Source organism: Bubalus kerabau, chromosome 11, assembly GCF_029407905.1.
Source record: "Bubalus kerabau isolate K-KA32 ecotype Philippines breed swamp buffalo chromosome 11, PCC_UOA_SB_1v2, whole genome shotgun sequence".
Taxonomy (NCBI): domain Eukaryota; kingdom Metazoa; phylum Chordata; class Mammalia; order Artiodactyla; family Bovidae; genus Bubalus; species Bubalus kerabau.
In genome coordinates this window covers 43,735,257-43,750,426 of record NC_073634.1, presented here as the reverse complement: position 1 = coordinate 43,750,426, position 15,170 = coordinate 43,735,257, and the positions used below count along the sequence as shown (strand labels likewise).

Sequence of the window (15,170 nt, the reverse complement as noted above, 5' to 3'; positions counted from 1 at the left end):
AAAGTAGGTTATTCTAAACAGATGTGCTTTGTTTTATATCAATGTTATTTTTGAAAATTTTATTCACATAGACATAATCCTAGATGTGATTAACTAATACTGATTTTTTTTTTTTTGGCTCATATATTGTCAGAAAAATGGAAACAAGCAACTTGCTTGCACATACACAAAAAAATGGTTTTAATGAACAGTGAAACTACAGATTTTTAAAGCCTTGCTGCTTTCTAAATTTTATGAGTAAATTTTGTGGAAAACTGTGTAAATAGAGCATAATTGTTTTAAAAATAGAAGCCTTTGTTATTAGTCATCTAACTGTCATAGGTATACAAAGCAGCCTGCTGTATAGACAAAGAACCAGAAAAAAGTTACCTGCAGAGAGTTTTTGCTATTGAAATAATAAAAACTAAAGCAATGGGTGAACTTTTGGTTCACAGATGCAAATACTGAATGCTAAACCTAGCTGAGGGAAAATCACTTTAGCCTGATAACCGGATTACTTAGAACAAAAATAGAGAAAATTAAGAACTGAAGAGCAGAAAATTAAGGTGGAATGCAATTTAAAGAGTAAGTAGATGATGTAGGCTTTCATTTTCTTCCCCCCCAGTGTCCAGCTAATTAAAATCACAATCAAAATGAAAGAGTCTAAACGTGTAAATATCTTTAGCTAATGATTTTGTTTTTTTTTAATCATCTTCACATTCAAAGTCTTCTTTTATTCATTTAGGTCTTTACAATAAAATAAAATTGTTTTTCCCCTGTAAAAGTCCTCCTTTTAATTTTCCTTATCTGCTTCTCTTTATATTATATAATTCTTCAGTTCTTTTTTCTCTGCCTCTCCTTATGCCATATTCTTTCAGCTTTTTCTTTTACTTTGAACCTACTTTACAGAAGGCAAAGTTGTATAGGTGTAGAGGTTATATTATTTTATGTTAGAATTTAACTGCTGATCTGAATACAGCTCTTTGAGGCTGCCTCACACACAAAGGAATAATTACTTGTGGCATAATATATACCTTATAAAATTATACTTTCAAAACTTAAGTGGATTCCAATTTTCTTAGCAGAAAGATTTCTTCATTGCCTTTGCCATCAGGAATATCTTTTATATTGCCAAGTAAAATCACAGCTAAAGACATTACCAATCTATGGAAATTCTCCTTTGTATCTGTGTTTACAAATATATTGTGCTTTAAACTCTCCTAGGATCAGTGTTTGGGGACCCAGGAAATGAAAAAGTACCTAAGAAGCATGAAGTCAGCAACTGTGGAACACTTTATTTATCAGTTTTAATGCACATTAATCAGGCACCCATGAACAGAGGAGCCTGGCAGACTACAGTCCATGGGTTTGCAAAAGAGTCGGACAGGACTTAGTGATTAAACAACAATAATCAGGCACCACCAGCCATTCACCTTGTTGGAGGACTTGTTCCTAAACTTAGAGGTCAGATCGGGGCTTTGCATAGCATCACATCCATCTCTTGATCAAGCTCTGCTCTACTGTTTAGAGCAGTTTATTTTTATTATTATTATGGCTATTTTATTTTCTGCCTTGCTAGCCTGCCTATATAAGCTAAACTACTAATAAAGTGTGGGCAGCAGCATTCCCATATCCTGGGAACTTGTTGAAAATACAGAATCTTAGACAGTAGAGCAGATGTACTGAATCATCATCTTAACAGGAACCCCAGGTTACTTTACGGACACACTAAAGTTGAGAAGTCCTCCTTGAGGTAGTCTCCTCTAAGCACTCTAGATCTCTGACTGATCCTTCTTTGCCCTTCTGTACTCCTTCAACACCCATGCATGAGTGGTGAACATATCATGTCTAAGATAGGAAAGGAAGGGATTGACTTTCATGCCTTGTCAACACAAGACCTAACTTAGAATGTCATTTCCCATGACCAGGGTCCCTCCATGATAAGCAGGCTAGAATGCCAGCAGGGTGGGGATGATGGGATGTCAATGAATAGTCAATTTGTCACTATCAGTGCCGGCCTCCTAGATAAAGAGACCAGCAGGAGCCATTCACATCCAAGGCTAAGCGTGAGGGCAATGAGGATATGTATTTGGGGGCTGGAATAGTGTATTTCGGGCTTCCCAGGTGGCTCAGAGGTTAAAGCATCTGCCTGCAATGCGGAAGACCTGGGTTTGATCCCTGGGTTGGGAAGATCCCCTGGAGAAGGAAATGGCAACCCACTCCAGTATTCTTGCCTGGAGAATAACCATGGGTGGAGGAGCCTGGTGGGCTACTGTTCATGGGGTCACAAAGAGTTGGACATGACTGAGCAACTTCACTTCACTATAGTGTATTTCTGCTTTCTACAGCCCAGGATGAATGTACCCAGCAGATGCACTACCAGAGGTCACTGGGTTCTGCTGATAAGGGAGGAATTCAGCACTATTTCCTCAGAACTCTCCTGCATTCATCTTCTCCATAAACATGTAGGCTGATGCTACTTGGTTTTCATCCCACCTCTCTGATAACTTATTTTCACTGCCTTTTGATGGCCCTTTCCTTTTAATTCAACCTTGAAATATTTGAGCTCCTCAAGGCAACCTCTTCATTTCCTACTCAATACACTGACACTTGTCTGGACTCCCATTCTCTGTCCATTCCAATAGCTTCAGTTACCATCAATGCACAAATACTCCCATCTATATCTCTAGCCCAGATTTCCTCCAAGCTTTGAGTCCATTTTACTTATCACTTGGATGTCTCACAGGTATACTGAACCTGCAATTCTTCGTCACTAATCAGTTCCTTCTCCGTCCATGAGCCTAGTAAAAACTCAACTGTGCTTCCAATTAAGCCCATCTCACCTCATAGCCAATTAATCAGCAAGCCTTATTGATTCTCTTTTAGAATCCTCCCATTCTTCACATCTTCATCACTGTGATTCCAGTCCAAGCATCCTCAAGCTTACCCAGATTATTTCAATAGCCTCTCAACTGATCACTCCCTAACTACACTAACATATGCAAAAACGTGATTTAAAAGATAGCCCTAGGAAATCTCACTTCAGATTATTACTAGAGAGGGTCAATGGCCTGGTGAGCAGTTAGCAAAGCAGTTGTCTAACTAGACTCTTAAATGATCTCTGCCTTCACTCTTCTATCATCAACAGCACTATAGCCACTAAGATTTTATATGCCAAGAAATATTATTAATTATACCCAGGATAATTTTTCCCCCTAAAAAACAGATTCTAATTATATCTAATCATGTCAGACTCCTGCTTAAAATCCCACAAAATTCTGTTTGTGATAAAATAGAAAATTCCTTGCATTGACTGTAAGGCATTCTAAGAACCATCTCCTGCCTCACACATAAGAATCATTTTACTCCTCTCTACATTCCTATTCTTTATACTGCAGTTTCTTTTTTATTTTAATTTGGCTGCGTTGGGTCTTAGTTGCGGCATGTGGTGTCTTTGTGTGTCATGTGGGAACTTAGTTGCAGTTCACAGACTCTCTAGTTGTGGTGCGCCATTTGCAGCACATAGACTTCTTTGCTCCATAGTATGTGGGGTCATGATTCCTAGACCAGGGATCAAACCCATGTCTCATGTATTGCAAGGTGAATATTTAACCATTGGGCCACTAGGGCCCAATGGTTAAGGGAAGTCCCTATACTCCAGTTTCTTGAAAGTAGCATGTATCTTCCTACCTCAGACTGCCACATTTGTACATACGATCCTCCTTTCTTTTGCCTGCTGCTGCGGCTGCTGCATCGCTTCAGTCGTGGCCGACTCTGTGCGACCCTGTAGACGGCAGCCCACCAGGCTCCCCCGTCCCTGGGATTCTCCAGGCAAGAACACTGGAGTGGGTTGCCATTTCCTTCTCCAATGCATGAAAGTGAAAAGTGAAAGTGAAGTCGCTCAGTCGTGTCCGACTCCTAGCGACCCCATGGACTGCAGCCCACCAGGCTCCTCCGTCCATGGGACTTTCCAGGCAAGTAATGAATTCCTATCCATCCTTCACATCTCTGATCACTTCCTGTGAGACTCTATAGCTTATACCTCAAACTAGGTCAAATCCAGGTAACATACTTTCTTATCAACTTCTACTTCTCCTGGGTAATAGACATCATAATTGTATTATGCTATATCTACAACTCCAACTAGATCTATGCTCCATCCAAGCAAGGGCTGTGTTGGCTCTTGTTCACTACTTTAGCTCCAACTGTGCCTTCTACAATTGGGTTCTCAAATATTTCAGAAAAAAGAAACAAAGTATGGAAGGAAGGAATGAGCACACCAGGTGCTAGTAAAGCAAAAGAATCTGACAGGATGAGATTGTTTTGACCTCTGTCAACCCACTAATTAGAACCGGACATGGAACAGCAGACTGGTTCCAAATAGGGAAAGGAGTATGTCAAGGCTGTATATTGTCACCCTGCTTATTTAATTTATATGCAGAGTACATTATGCGAAATGCTGGGCAGGATGAAGCACAAACTGGAATCAAGATTGCTGGGAGAAATATCAGTAACCTCAGATATGCAGATGACACCACCCTTATGGCAGAAAGTGAAGAAGAACTAAAGAGCCTCTTGATAAAAGTAAAAGAGGAGACTGAAAAAATTGGCTTAAAACTCAACATACACAAAACTAAGATCATGGCATCTGGTCCCATCACTTCATGGCAGATAGATGGGGAAGCAGTGGAAACAGTGAGAGACTTTATTTTGGGGGGCTCCAAAATCACTGCAGATGGTGACTGCAGCCATGAAATTAAGAGACGCTTATTCCTTGGAAGATAAGTTATGACCAACCTAGATAGCATATTAAAAAGCAGAGACATTACTTTGCCATTAAAGGTCTGTCTAGTCAAAGCTATGGTTTTTCCAGTAGTCATGTATGGATGTGAGAGTTGGACTATAAAGAAAGCTGAGTGCCGAAGAATTGATGCTTTTGAACTGTAGTGTTGGAGAAGACTCTTGAGAGTCCCTTGGACTGCAAGGAGATCCAATCAGTCCATCCTAAAGGAAATCAGTCCTGAATATTCATTGGAAGGACTGATGCTGAAGCTGAAACTCCAATACTTTGGCCACCTGATGCAAAGAACTGACTCATTTGAAAAGACCCTGATTCTGGGAAAGATTGAAGGTGGGAGGAGAAGGGGATGACAGAGGATGAGGTGGTTGGATGGCATCACCAACTCAATGGACATGAGTTGAAGTAAACTCCAGGAGTTGGTGATGGACAAGGAGGTCTGGCATACTGCAGTCTATGGGGTCACAAAAAGTCAGACACGACTGAGCGAGTGAACTGAACTGAAACCCACTAATCACTAAGGTCGATTTGACTGGTGTGGCCTAATGTTATTCTCCTCCCCCACTGCTCCCTGTGAACTCTACCTAAACTATGGATTCTGGTATAACTAGAAGTGCATGGGGCCAGGACCTGTTTGTAAGTCCATGCAATAGCAGACTGATGTATTAAATAACTTTATCAGGTAATATGGTTACTTAGTACTTTATCAAGTTAGTACAGTAGGCCCTGATGCCAGTATCCACTAAGAATACTTTGTGAATAATTATATCTGACTAATAAATGCCTCTTGCTCCAAATCACCACCTGTGACTCAATAAAGGTAAGACTAGGAAATGTCCTTAACCTTCAAGAGATGAAGTGATGAAGTCCTCAGTCATGGTCACTTTCATCCAGCATTATTCCCCAGGGGTAATGACCTGGGTTCAGTTAATAACCATTAGACCTATATGATCCACTAAACTAACTTAGATCTCTTAAATTCATTTTTGTCTGGATCTGGAGATTTATCTTAAAAAAATTTTTTTAAATTTATTTGGCTGTGTCAGGTCTTAGTTTCACCATGTGAGATCTTTCCTTGTGGCGTATGGATTCTCTAGTTGTGGTGCTCAGGCTCAGTAGTTGCAGAACATGGACTCTCTAGTGGTGCACAAGCTCCAGAGTGCTCAGGCTCAGTACTTGCAGAACATGGACTCTCTAGTGGTGCACAAGCTCCAGAGTGCTCAGGCTCAGTAGTTGCAGAACATGGGCTCTCTAGTGGTGCACAAGCTCCCGAGTGCTCAGGCTCAGTACTTGCAGAACATGGACTCTCTAGTGGTGCACAAGCTCCCGAGTGCTCAGGCTCAGTACTTGCAGAACATGGACTCTCTAGTGGTGCACAAGCTCCAGAGTGCTCAGGCTCAGTAGTTGCACTGCAACTGATAAAATTAAGGTAAAATTTGTGTATGTAACAGCTCCTTCGACAGACAGTTATTTGACTTTCTATTATGTTCAGGGGACTAGTCTCAGTGCTGAGGATATGACAGAAAACAAAACAGAAAAAGTATCCTATTTCTTGATGTTTATACACACTCTTGAGGGGGGGAGACAGACAATAAGTAAAATAAACAAGTGAAATTTATAGTTGTTAGAAGATAATAAGTCTAAGGAAAAATTTAAGTCAGGCTAAGCGATACAGGATATAGTGGAGGTAGGCTACAATTTTAAATAGAGTTGACCAAGAGGTTTTACTGAAAAGATATTTGGGAAAAGACTTGAAGTTGGGGAGAGGGGAAGAAACCATGTGGGAAATAAACATTGCAGGCAACAGAAATAACAGTACATGAGGGATGCCTTCTGAGATAGGAGGATGCCAGTTACTCAAGAAAAAGCAAGATCAATGTGACTCGAGCAGTGAGCCAGAAGAATAGTAGAAGTAGGGATCAGAGAGAAAAAGGAGGTGTTAGGAGAAATCTGATGGGGCCTTGTAAACCAATGATGAGGACTTTGGCTTTTGCTTGATCAAAATAGGGAGCTATTGGAGGGATTTGATTCTTAGAGTGACTTGAGGTGATTTCCATTTAAAAAGGATCTTAAAGGCTTCTGCGTTGCTAATAGAGGGCCAAGGGTGGAAGCAGGGCTCAGTTGGGAGACTAGTTAGATAACTAGTTTCACTAAAACTAGGCTATTATATGTCTCCAGGAATAATTCTTCAGCATTAGTGGTTGGGGCATAGACTTGGATTACTGTGATATTGAATGGTATTGCCTTGGAAATGAACTGAGATCATTCTGGTGTTTTGAGATTGCACCCAAGTACTGTATTTTGGACTCTTTCATTGACTATGATGGCTACTCCATTTTTTCTAAGGGATTCTTGCCCACAGTAGTAGATATAATGGTCATCTCAATTAAATTCGCCCATTCCCTTCCACTTTAGTTCACTGATTCCTAAAAATGTTGATATTCACTCTTGCCAGCTCCTGTTTGACCACTTCCGATTTACCTCAATTCATGGACCTAACAGTCAAGGTTCCTGTGTAATACTGTTCTTTACCACATCGGACTTTATTTTCACCACCAGAAACATCCATAACTGGGTGTTGTTTCCACTTTGGCTCAGCCTCTTCATTTCTTGTGGAGCTTTTTCTCCATTCTTCTCCATTAGCATATTGGACACCTACTGATCTGGGGAGTTTATCTTTCGGTGTCATATCTTTTTGCCTGATCATACTGTTCATGGGGTTCTTAAGGCAAGAATCCTGAAAAGGTTTGCCATTCCTTTCTCCAGTAGACCATGTTTTGTCAGAACTCTCCAACATGACCCATCTGTCTTGAGTGGAAAAACGTCAGTTTTCATTCCAAAGAAGGGCTATGCTAAAGAATGTTCAAACCACTGCACAATTGCACTCATTTCACATGCTAGTGAAGTAATGCTCAAAATCCTTCAAGCTAGGCTTCAACAGTATGTGAACTGAGAACTTCCAAATGTACAAGCTGGATTTTAAAAAGTCAGAGGAACCAAAGATCACATTGCCAACAGCTGTTGGAGCATAGAAAAAGCTAGAGAATTCCAGATAAACATCTGTTTCTGCTCAATTGACTATGTTAAAACCTTTGACTGTGTAGATCACAATAAACTGTGGAAAATTCTTAAAGAGATGGGAATACCAGACCACCTTACCTGCCTCCTGAGAAACCTGTATGCAGGTCAAGAAGCAACAGTTAGAACCGGACATGGAACAATGGACTGTTTCCAAATTGGGAAAGGAGTACACCAAGGCTGTATACTGTCACCCTGCTTATTTAACTTATATGCAGAGTACATCATGCAAAATGCCTGGCCTGGATGAAGTACAAACTATAATCCAGATTGCCAGGAGAAATACCAATAACCTCAGATATACAGATGATACCACTTTAATGGCAGAAAGAGAAGAGGAACTAAAGAGCCTCTTGATGAAAGTGAAAGAGGAGAGTGGAAAAGCTGGCTTAAAACTTATCATTTAAGAAACGAAGATCAGGGCATCCAGCCCCATCACTTCATGGCAAATAGATGGGAAAACATGGAAACAGTGATAGACTTTATTTTTGGGGGCGCCAAAATCACTGCAGACAGTCATTGCAGCCATGAAATTAAGAGATACTTGCTCCTGGAAGAAAAGCTATGATAAACCTAGACAGAGTACTGAAAAGCAGAGCCATTACTTTGCTGACAAAGGTCCATATAGTCAAAGATATGGTTTTTCTAGTAGTCATGTATGGGTGTGAGAGTCAGACCATAAAGAAGGCTGAATGCCAAAGAACTGATGGTTTTGAACTGTGGTGTTGGATAAGACTCGAGAGTCCCTTGGATTACAGGGATTGCAAACCAGTCAATCCTAAAGGAAATCAAGCCTGAATGTTCGTTGGAAGAACTGCTGCTGAAGCTGAAACTCCAATACTGTAGCCACCTGATGCGAAGAACTGACTCATTGGAAAAGACCCTAATGCTGGAAAAGATTGAAGGCAGGAGGAGAAGTGTGAGACAGAGGAGTAAATGATTAGATGGTATCACTAACACAATGGACATGAGTTTGAGCAAATTCTGGGAGATAGTGATGAACAGGGAAGCCTGGCGTGCTGTAGTTCACGGGGTGTCTAAGGGTCGGACATAACTCAGCAACTGAAAAACAACATAGAATGAAATATACATGTTCCTAGCCTTTAGGAATATATTAATAATGTAATTTAATGATACATAATTAGAATAAGTATAATTTTTATATAGATAATTAAACTTACTAACTTATGATAACATTTATGATGTGATACAGTCTTGTTCCCTGAAAGTTGCTACAATCAGATTGTGTTTCAAGAAATAATTGTACTAGATTTCATGCCTAATTGATCTTTATATGTGGCAACAGAAATTGACCTTCAGTGTAGATATAGATTGTTCTTGCAAAATAAAAGACACAGCAGTTAAAGAGTGTCTATTGTTAGCAGGTGAGATTAGAAATGCTCTTTGGGATATTTTCCTAAAAGTTAAATGAAAAACAAATAGGGCCTATACTAACAACCTAAAGTAGCAAGCTGCAACACTTTATCCTGAATTTCCAGACTTAAAATATAAGTCCTAAAATAACTTTAAATAGCTAAAATTTGATATAAAAGTCAATTTTAATAGAAGGCAAATAATGAAAATTTCTAAACTTTAATTGGCAGTTGGGGCTTCCCAGGTAGTGTCCCAGGAAGTGGTACAGAACCTGCCTGCCAACACGAGACACAGGTTCAATCCCTGGATCAGGAAGATCCCCTGGAGAAGGGCATGGCAAGCCACTCCTATTTTCTGGCCTGGAGAATCCCATGGACAGAAGAGCCTGGCAGGCTACAGCCCATGGGATCACAGAGTTAGACATGACTGAAGTGACTTAGCACCTGTGCACTATGGTTATAGTGACTTCAGTTCAGTTCAGTTCAGTTCAGTTGCTCAGTCGTGTCCGACTCTTTGTGACCCCATGAATTGCAGCATGCCAGGCCCCCCTGTCCATCACCAACTCCTGGAGTTCACTCAGATTCATGTCCATCGAGTCAGTGATGCCATCCAGCCATCTCATCCTCTGTATAGTGACTTATTAATCTCATTTTTAGAATCTGTTGTAAAAATTTCATAATACATACCAAATTATGTCATAAAATCAGTCCATTGCCACATATAAATATGTATACTATACATGCAATACACACATATATGCATATCTGGAAGACCATAGCTTAACCTGGTATCATGATTCCTCTCCTGGTGTTTTGTCTCTCTCATTTATAGATTCCAGTAACAAAGAGATCAGCAGAACTGTCTGTCTTGTCTAGTTTTCCCTTTAATGGAGAGTTCCCTCTATATAACCCATCACAAATAAATAATCCAGCTACAATTTACAAGTGAACATTTAAATTGTATTATTCTAAATCAGACTTAAATGATCTACCTAGAACAGGTTCAAATGGACAGTTTCTTGAATGCTATTTTCAGATACATGTGTTGTTGGTGAACAAGTCTTTTTAAATGTAAGGCTCAGAATCTTTGACGCATCCCATAAGACATACAAGCCTAAAGCAAATAGCAAGTTATTTTGAGGGTTGTTTAAAATAATAGAGTTTATCAAACCCTGCCAAAATCTTTTATGAATGGAGTAAACAAAGTGATTTTTCTAGGAGAAATATTTTCTGTGACATTATAAACCAGCATTTGTCAAAATGAAATCTGTTCGAATTCAAGGGTTCAGTTTGTAAGAGGACCTTATGAAAAAAAATTAGTAGTAAATTAACTAACACTGTTGACACTAAAAGAATAAAATAATTTATGGTACAAGGCTATTTTATTAGCACCTTAGATTAATTTACATTCTCCTCTTTAGTGACAGTTGCAGCATTTTTATCTATAATTTTTAATTATGGATAAAATTTTCTTTAAAAAATGATAACCGTTATTCCTTCTGTGGATTAATCTTAATTGTATATTTTCATGCTCCTCTGTTGAATCTCAAGTTAAAGTAAAGCATTCTAAATGTGTATTCTATTGGTTCCAGTACTGAGTTTTAAAGTTCACTGTTTTTGCCTCCTGGAAAAAATACCTTCGCAGAATGATTTAGTTTGTTTCATAAAACAGAAATACAAAATTAAAATTCAAACTTTTATTTTTCACTTCTTATAAAAATATAAAGTTTAAACTTATTAGTGAAATCTTGGATTTAACAATTCAGAACCTATGTGAGTGAAATCAAATTAAATATATTTAATTATTTTAAAATCTCTTTAAATCAATTTTCACTGGTAAATCCATTATGTCAGAGTACAAAAGAAAACAGAGAGTACTTGCAATTTTTTTAGTTTGGATAGGGACACAAAACAAATGCACATGAAATAAGTGAAAAGTCTTTCAGAGAAACATCAACAAGTACTCGTTACTGTAATGCAGTCTTCAAATCACACACTAGCAAAGTAATGCTCAAAATTCTCCAAGCCAGGCTTCAACAGTAAGTGAACCATAAACTTCCAGATGTTCAAGCTGGATTTAGAAAAGGCAGAGGAATTAGACATCAAATTGCCAACATCCGTTGGATCACAGAAAAAGCAAGAGAGTTCCAGAAAAACATCTATTTCTGCTTTATTGACTATGCCAAAGCTTTTGACTGTGTGGATCACAACAAACTGTGGAAAATTCTGAAAGAGATGGGAATACCAGACCACCTGACCTGCCTCCTGAGAAATCTGCATGCTAGTCAAGAAGGAACAGTTAGAACTGGACATAGAACAACAGACTGGTTCCAAATAGGGAAAGGAGTACATCAAGGCTGTATATTGTCACCCTGCTTATTTAACTTATATGCAGAGTACATGATGTGAAATGCCAGGCTGGATGAAGCACAAACTGGAATCAAGATTGCTGGGAGAAATATCAATAACCTCAGATATGCAGATGACACCACCCTTATGGCAGAAAGTGAAGAAGAACTAAAGAGCCTCTTGATGAAAGTGAAAGAGGAGAGTAAAAAAGTTGGTTTAAAGCTCAACATTCAGAAAACAAAGATCATGGCATCCAGTCCCATCACTTCATGGCAAATAGATGGGAAAACAATGGAAACATTGTTAAGTGACAGACTTAATTTTCTGAGGCTCCAAAATCACTGCAAATGGTGACTGCAGCCATAAAATTAAAAGATGCTTGCTCCTTGGAAGAAAAGCTATGACCAAACTAGACAGCATATTAAAAAGCAGAGACATTATTTTGCCAACAAAGGTGAATCTAGTCAGAGTTATGGCTTTCCCAGTAGTCATTTATGGATGTGAGAGTTGGACCATAAAGAAACCTAAGTGCTGAAGAACTAATGCTTTTGAACTGCAGTGTTGGAGAAGACTCTTGAGAGTCTCTTGGGCTGAAAGGAGGTCCAATCAGTCGATCCTAAAGGAAATCAGTCCTGAATATTCATTGGAAGGACTGATGCTGAAGCTGAAACTCCAATATTTTGGCCACCTGATATGAAGAACTGACTCATTGGAAAAGACCCTGATGCTGGGAAAGATGGAAGGCAGGAGGAGAAGGGGATGACAGAGGATGGGATGGTTCGATGGCATCACTGACTCGATGGACATGAGTTTGAGTAAACTCCAGGAGTTGATGATGGACAGGGGAGCCTGGTGTGCTGCAGTCTATGGGGTCTCAAATACTCAGACATGACTGAGTGACTGAACTGAACTGAGTCTTCAAATAGCACAAAATTGAGATGTAGATTAATGGTGGGTTAAAACTAAGATGTAATTAGGGTGCTTCAAAAGATACTTTTCACAGCTAAGTTTTGAAGAAGGTTTTGAGAAAGTTGTAATATATGAATTTGCATGTGGGGACCAGGATTTCAGTGAGAATAGGGCAAAGACATAGAAAGGAGCAATTATGAGTCAAGAAAATATTAAGGGCTGGAGGCAAGGTGAGTTGCAAAAACCATTTAGACCTCTGTACTCCCTTAATCTTTTAATCCCCTTTCTTTCAATCCATCATTTAACCACTTCTTTGCCTATTGGCTCAGAGGTTAAAGCATCTGCCTGGAATGTGGGAGACCCAGGTTTGGTCCCTGGGTCAGGAAGATCCCCTGGAGAAGGAAATGGCAACCCACTCTAGTACTCTTGCCTGGAGAATCCCATGGAGGGAGGAGCCTGGTAGGCTACAGTCCATGGGGTCGCAAAGACAGGACTGAGCTACTTCACTTTCACTCCCTTAATCTTTTAATCCCCTTTCTTTCAATCCATCATTTAACCACTTCTTTGCCTATTCAGGTTAGACTCCCTGGGGTATTACTGCAACCACCTGTGGCCAGAACTCTCAATGCCTTAGATCCTGTTTCGTTCTATTGTCAGCCCCCCTCCCTGCCAGGGAATAGTTAATTTCAGAAATCAGGGGAACAAGCTTTGTAGTCAGACCTGTGCAGTGTCTGCTAGTGAAATGAACAAGGGTGACAGGTCACTGTCTTGTCCTCACATTGCTTCCTCTTCATCTTTTCATCATAATCGTAACAAAAAAATTTGGGGGGAGATAAATTGTGTTGGAAAGCATAAAGTTTTCTCAGGAAGAGTAGCAATTCCTCAACTCCCTCTCTAACACCTTCTACAAGCCATACTTCCAATTATAACTACTCAGTTCAGTTCAGTTCAGTTGCTCAGTCATGTCCAACTCTTTGTGACCCCATGAATCGCAGCATGCCAGGCCTCCCTGTCCATCACCAACTCCCGGAGTTGACTCAAACTCACGTCCATCGAGTCAATGATGCCATCCAGCCATCTCATCCTCTGTCACCCCCTTCTCCTCTTGCCCCCAATCCCTCCCAGCATCATAGTCTTTTCCAATGAGTCAACTCTTCGCATGAGGTGGCCAAAGTACTGGAGTTTCAGCCTTAGCATCATTCCTTCCAAAGAAATCCCAGGGCTGATCTCCTTCAGAATGGACTGGTTGGATCTCCTTGGAGTCCAAGGGACTCTCAAGAGTCTTCTTCAACACCACAGTTCAAAAGCATCAATTCTTCAGCGCTCAGGCTTCTTCACAGTCCAACTCTCACATCCATACATGACCACAGGAAAAACCATACCCCGACTAGACGGACCTTTGTTGGCAAAGTAATGTCTCTGCTTTTCAATATGCTATCTAGGTTGGTCATAACTTTCCTTCCAAGGAGTAAACCCCAAATTTGGATCAATTTAGTTTTTCTGTTCTTAAATCCATGTTTAAGGATGTTGAACAAAAATTCATACCTGCTCATGTTGCAACTACATATCCATCATCTCTGGCTTCATCTGGGCTTTCAAAGTAATTCAGCAAAAATTCTATGTTTCCTGTCTTTTGCAGTGTCTTTTTCCATTTTTCAGCTCTCCCTTCTAACTGCCCTCCTCAGATAGCCTGCCCCAACGTCACTCTGTTGATGAGATCACTGGCCAACTCCTGAGTCAGAAGATTATCCGAGCCACATGATTATTCAGGAGTTTCTTCTTCATTGTGGACCTTCTGTTTGAGTATTAGCTTGTGTGTATGTGTGCTCACTCACTCAGTCGTGTCCAACTCTTTGCGACTCTATGGACTGTAGTGTGCCAGGCTCCTCTGTCCATGGAATTCTCCAGGCAAGAGTACTGGAGTGGGCTGCCATGCCCTCCTCCAGCGGATCTTCCTGACCCATGGACCAAACCCATATCTCTTTTTTCTCCTGCATTGGCAGGCGGGTTCTATACCACTAGTGCCATCTGGGAAACCCCAAGTATTTGCCTGAGGCACAAATGTTTCCAGGCTCTGGGACTTTATTAAGAGATCCATCCCAAGCATACATCCATTCTATTAACTTTGTTTTTATCAATCTTATGAGAGTGAAAAAGTTGCCTTAAAGCCTAACATTCAGAAAACTAAGATCATGGCATCCGGTCCCATCACTTCATGGCAAATAGATGGGGAAACAGTGGAAACAGTGGCTGACTTTATTTTTTGGGGCTCCAAAATCACTGCAGATGGTGACTGCAGCCATGAAATTAAAAGACACTTACTCCTTGGAAGGAAAGATATGACCAACCTAGACAGCATATTAAAAAGCAAAGACATTAAATTACTTTGTCAACAAAGGTCCGTCTAGTCAAGGCTATGGTTTTTCCAGTAGTCATGTATGTATGCGAGAGCTGGACTATAAAGAAAGCTGAGCACCGAAGAATTTGATGCTTTTGAACTGTGGTGTTGGAGAAGACTCTTGAGAGTCCCTTGGACTGCAAGGAGATCCAATCAGTCCATCCTAAAGGAAATCAGTCCTGAGTGTTCATTGGAAGGACTGATGTTGAAGCTGAAACTCCAATATTTTGGCCACCTAATACAAAGAGCTGACTCATTTGAAAAGACCCTGATGTTGGGAAAGATT

The 15,170-nt window shown here is 40.1% G+C and overlaps 1 protein-coding gene and 1 long non-coding RNA gene across 2 annotated transcripts in view; one reads left to right on the top strand and one right to left on the bottom strand.

Annotated features, from left to right (window-relative positions):
* FANCL (FA complementation group L) overlaps window positions 1-15,170 on the top strand; it is a 182,364-nt gene that overhangs the window by 38,663 nt on the left and 128,531 nt on the right. The gene's annotated exons all lie outside the window — the stretch shown is intronic.
* LOC129623108 (uncharacterized) lies at window positions 5,781-14,171 on the bottom strand. The gene is made up of 2 exons (XR_008700351.1): window positions 14,032-14,171; window positions 5,781-6,192 (listed from the first exon to the last, which is right to left on the bottom strand). It is a non-coding gene; the product is annotated as an uncharacterized LOC129623108 (long non-coding RNA).